Source organism: Manis pentadactyla, chromosome 10, assembly GCF_030020395.1.
Source record: "Manis pentadactyla isolate mManPen7 chromosome 10, mManPen7.hap1, whole genome shotgun sequence".
Classification (NCBI taxonomy): Eukaryota; Metazoa; Chordata; class Mammalia; order Pholidota; family Manidae; genus Manis; species Manis pentadactyla.
In genome coordinates, this window is record NC_080028.1 from 51686331 (window position 1) to 51692330 (window position 6000).

The following is a 6000-nucleotide window of genomic DNA, read 5'->3' on the forward strand; positions in this document are numbered from 1 at the left end:
CAGTTTCTCTTATACAATTATAAAATTTTTAGGTGAATCTAGGTGAATGTGATTGGGTACTTGCAATTTAATTTTTGTAAGAAAGTTTTGTCTTTCTCTTTAATTTCTTTTGGGGTTTGGTCAAAGTAGATTTGTTATATCTTCCTAGTTATTTTTGCCTATTTCTCTTCTGAGTTTCTGAATTTCTGATTTGGGTGTTTCATTAAATATCTGCAAATGCTTGTATGGGCATGTTTAATCCAGGCTGGAGTGTTGTTTTTTAAATTTCTGCTTTGTTATTTTTTCTTTGATGGGGATAAGGTTTTTCATTTACTGGATTGCTTTGATTTAAGTTTTGTTTAATTTTTAGAGTTTTTTTTTTAAACATAAGTAGATTGGACTTTTTCCTTTTGTACTTGGATCTACAATAACAATTTATGTACACAGGGGTAGAGGGTTTGGGGGACGTGCAGTAGTAAAAGGTTTTTTTTTGGAAATAGATCAGCATGCCTTTGGATTTTGTTCTCTTGTTTCTTTGAGGCCCTTAAATTCTCCTCTTAACTTTCTTTTTTCCTTTTTTGCCAAATCTGCAAATCATTCTTTTCCAAAAGAGATCGCTTTTTGAATTTGCCTCTTCAGATCCTTTCAAGCTCTTCAAGTGTCTTTTCTGCAGTCAGTGCTCGGATCTACCAGGTCTCAGAACTATTCCAGAATTTCTGTAGTTTGGTTGGTCCTTGCCATTCTGGGTATGATTTTGCCTGATCTCCATTGTTCTCTTTCTACAGTTTCTTCAACGTGCCCCTTTCCATACAAGTTTATGGAATGAGGTCATGGTTATGACTGCTGGAACCTGGTGTTAATTTCTTTCCTTACCTGTACTTTGAGGATGGTGGTGCACTCTGTGTCCGAGTGATGCCAAAGAAGGCCGTCTTGTGTGGTTTCTTTAGCCCTTCTTGTTGGTTAGTTTGGTTTTTGGAGGAAGTATTGAGAAGTCTTAATTTAAGAAACTGGCATTACCCTACAGCAACCCATTAACAGATGCCATCCATGTAGCAAATTATTTTCTATTGCCTTTATCAGTGTGATTGTTATCTAGTTAAGAAAATGATATATGAAATTGCAGAAAAGGCAGAATCTGTTGAAACAGAAAGGAGATTGGCAGTTGCTGAGAGCTGAAGGGAAGGATGGATCAAGAATTACTGTTGATAGATACAGGATTTCTGGTCTTTCCTTTTTAAATAGATGTTATTTTTTTAAAGCAATGTCAGGTTCATAGCAAAACTAAGTAAAAGATAGAGATTTTCCCATATGCTCCCTCCCCCAACTCACAACCTCCCCGATTATCAACATCCTGCACCAGACGGTCCATTTGTTACAACTGATGAACTTACTTTGACACATTATCATCACTAAAGTCCACAGCTTACATCAGGGGTCACTCAGTGTTCTGCATTCTATGAGTTTGACAAATGTATATGACATGTACCTGCCGTTATAGTATCAGAAAGTAGTTTCACTGCTCTAAAAATTCACTGTGTTCCGCCTGTTGGGTTTCTTTTGGGAATGAGAAAAATGTTGAAAATTAGATTGTGCTGATGTTTGAACATCTCTGAATATACTAAAACACATTGAATTGTACACTCCCAAGGGCGAACTGTATACTTATGTGAGTTATGTATTAATGAAGCTGTTAAAATATCTCATGAAGAGTTTAATTATTTGGGTGTTTACATTGTTTAGATTTCTGGGTAAGTATGCACTCATAAAGTCCTGAATCCTGTAAATTATTAATAGTAGATGATTTCTAACCTCTCCTTTCTCCCACCTAGTAAATGGGTCCTTGATTTGCTTGCAGTTTTCTTTTCTTCACCTCCTCCTCTGAGGGTTAAGTTGTGAGAATATTTCTTCCTCTTTTATCCCTCATGCAGGTTATAAAAAAGCAAAGGAGCACTATAAAAATAAGGCATGCATGTTATAAGGCAGTGGGAATTTTGCAGATAGTTTGAAAAGAGATACCTAGTTACTATAGGAAATTTATGGAAAAGGGCTACCTTTGAGAATTGCTGTGATCTAAGTATGATTTTCATATTGAGAAATGCAAATACAAATTCACATATTTTTAAATTACATTTTGGTTGTTAAACTGTCTCTTTAATGATTACTGGACCATTTGGATCATGGCTTCAACATATTTTTCATTTGTGGGATATAAGGTTTGGCCCTCAGCTGAATCCCATGAAAAAAAACCCCTAGACTTGAACCATTTGTTCATTTTTTTTCCATTTACATCAGATAGGTGGAACTGGAGTGCAAACGAATAGAGGATTGTGAAGGTAGAGCCAAGAGGTTATCAAAATATCATCAGAACACAAGAGGAAACACAGAGACAGTGCTAATATCAAAAGTGAAAACTGGGGGAACATTTGCTTTTTCTGGACTAAATGCACTGGTCAGAGAACTACACTTACAAGGTATTTGTGAATCATAACTAAAGTGAGAAACTAAAAAACAAAACAAAATAAAAACACCCTCTGGAAGTAGCAAACTGGGAATTTTAATTCAAAAATCTAGACATGTGCTCTTTTAAAATGCCACAGGTGGTTAATGCTTGGTTTGAAATAACTGGATGTGAATTGAGGATCTTAAACAATTATTTTAATCTCACTATGCTGCAGAATTAAAAACAATTTTTTTATTTTGATATCATTAATGTACAATTACTTGAACAACATTATGGTTATTAGACTCCCCCCATTATCAAGTCCCCCCAACATACCCCATTACAGTCACTGTCCATCAGCATAGTAAGATGCTATAGAATCACTACGTGTCTTCTCTGTATATACTGCCTTTCCTGTGTCCCCCCACCTACATTATGTCTGCTAATTGTAATGCCCCTTCTTCCCACTTCTCCCTCCCTTCCCACCCACCCTCCCCAGTCCCTTTCCCTTTGGTATCTGTTAGTCCATTCTTGGGTTCTGTGAGTCTGCTGCTGTTTTGTTCCTTCAGTTTTTTCTTTGTTCTTATACTCCACAGATGAGTGAAGTCATTTGATACTTGTCTTTCTCTGCCTGGCTTATTTCACTGAGCATAATACCCTCTAGCTCCATCCATGTTGTTGCAAATGGTAGGATTTGTTTTCTTCTTATGACTGAATAATATTCCATTGTGTATATGTACCACATCTTCTTTATCCATTCATCTACTGATGGACACTTAGGTTGCTTCCATTTCTTGGCTATTGTAAATAGTGCTTCTATGCTACAGGAATTTTACTTGTAAAATAGGAATTATATTACAAATATCATGCAGATATTGTGAGGTATAAATGGGATAGATTATCGAAAGCACCTGGCACATAATAATTGTTTAATAAATACTAACTTCCTCTGATGTCCCCCTCCTCTCCTTTTTAGATGCAGAATTTCTACTAATCTCAAAAGAATCAATACATTTACATGTAAATCTTCTTTGGTTGAACACCCTAAAGAAAGATAATTAAGTTTAATTGATGAGCAGATATGAACACACATTAACAGATGCCCCATTTTATAGTGGCAAAGGCTGACTGCTTTACAAATGCTTGTTATAAAACATGGCATTAATCAAGAAGACTAATTTTGGTGCTGATGTGATCTGAAGTACTTCCACTCAAACTCTACCTAGGGAAAGTAATATATTCACAGACAGTACAACTGGGGTAAATCCTGGTTGCCTCTATTAGCTTTTCTACCTATGGGAATATGATTAATTTCAAGTATAATGAAGAGAATAAGAAGGTAAATTTCCAATTTAATTTGTTGATTAGTTAATGTTTCAGCTCTTAGGATTTTACTTTTATTCAAGGCTTTTCCTAAGTTACTATTTTATATGATCTGATCTGGAGCATTCAAATATAGAAAAACAGACATATTTTCAGCACATAATCTCTTAATTTATCTGATAATGACGTTTGAATTTATTATAGCACTTACACATCACATTGTATTTGGATATGTTTATGTGTATGTCTTGTCCAGAAAAATTCCAAGAGGAGGTTAACATGTTTTCCCAGAGTCTAGAATCAGGCCTGCACATATGTGCAGCATACATGAGGCCTTAATCATTCAACACAAATTGAGACATGGTTGCTCAGTAACACTGTTTGAAAAAAAAAACACTTAGAAAATATTTAGTATGATTTATACCATAAATACTTAAGTGCCACATACTGAAGTAAGCATAGGGAGTACAACACAAGAGGGATACACTGTCGAAAAGTTTGTACTCTAGCTGCACAGAAAACATAGCATATTAAGAGCATAGTTTATGGAGCCAGTCTGCCTAGGTTTGAAAAACACTGTGTGATCTTGGTCAGATTACCTAACTTCTATGTGCCTCCATATTCCTCATTTGAAAAATGAGTATAATAATAGATACCTTTAGAATGGCAGGACAGTGCCCTAGTACTTAAGTGCTAAATTACAAGTTGCTAAATATAAGAAGAAAAAACAAGCAATTACAATTAACCGTGAGTAATAGAAGGGGACATATGAAATCTGTAGTAGATGGAATAATCCTGAATGATCCTAACCTTTGTATAATCTCTTCCCCTTAACTGTGGTGGGTAGTAGATATTACAATCTTGCTAGAATGTTCTTCAAAAGTGCACTTCAGCAAGTTAGGGCTTCCTAAGAGTCATGTTATGGCTCTATTCAAATCTGCTTCTTTCTTTTCTTTCCTTCTTCTTTTTTTTTTTTGTGTGTGTTTTTTTGCAGAGGTATGTAGGGATTTTTTTTCTTTTTAAATTCCATATGTAAAAGTTTATTGAGTTTACTAGCAAGTTCCTTTTTATTTCAAGCTATTTTTCATGAAAAAGAACATTTGGGTTTCCAGCGTGGTTTTAACACACATTTACTTCTTCCATATTCAAACTGGCACTCAGATATGTATCTGTTCTATACAACACATCATGTTAATCACAGTATATATTTCTTAAAATACTACATTTCGAATGATAGTTTCAAAATGGAAGATGTCTCACTGCAGCTAAATATAGAAAATAAGTGGTTTTTTTTGGTAAAACAGCTACATTTAAAACAAAATCTCACAGCTTGGTTTGTTTTTCTTATATGTTGAGTGCTATTTCCAGGAGAAATTCAAATAATTATTCAGTTTCAAGATAAGTCATATTCTCCTGTGAATATGATGAGATATCACTTTCCTTGTTACTATGTTATGGTGAAATGTCTTTTTTTCATAATTAAGGCTTCTGATCAGTTGGTTTTTTGTCAATTAAAAAGGAGATAATCTGGTAAGCCCACTCTCATCATGTCGGCCCTTTAAAAACACAGAATTTTCTCTGACTGAAGTCAAAGTCAGAAAGATTGAAAGTATGAGAAAGATTCATTGTACCATTGCTGATTTAACGATGGAGGAGGCCACTGATGGAAAGCCTCTAACAGGTGAGAATGACCCCCATTGACAGTCAGCAAGGAAATGGGAACTTCAGTCTTGAAATCACAAGAAATGGAATTCTGCCAACAATCTGAATGAATTTGGAAGCCAGTTCTCCCCCAGGACCTCCATAGAAGAGCCTAGCAAAGTTGGCCAACATCTTGACTCAGCCTTGTGAGTCCCTAAACAAGAATACAGCCAAGCCTGCTCAGACTTCTGACCCACAGACTGAGGTAATAAGTGGATGTTATTTTAAGTTGCTGAGTTTGTGGTTATTGGTTACATGTCAACAGAAAAAGAAATAATACAGGGTCCTATGGAAGTATAAAACAGGTTCACCTGAATTAGTCTAGGAAGATCCATAAGGCTTCCTAGAAGCAATGATGCAAGCTGAGGCAGGAAAGGAGGAGTAAGAGTTAGCAAGGGAAAAGCAGTGGGAAGGGGAACTCAGGTGGAGAGACACACAGAGGACTAAAGAGAAAAATGTACACTTGGAACAGACATAAGATCAGACAGCTGCCAGGGTGAGAAGTGATAGGTGAGCATGCATAATTTGCAAAATCTAATCAACCAGGCCAGGATGAG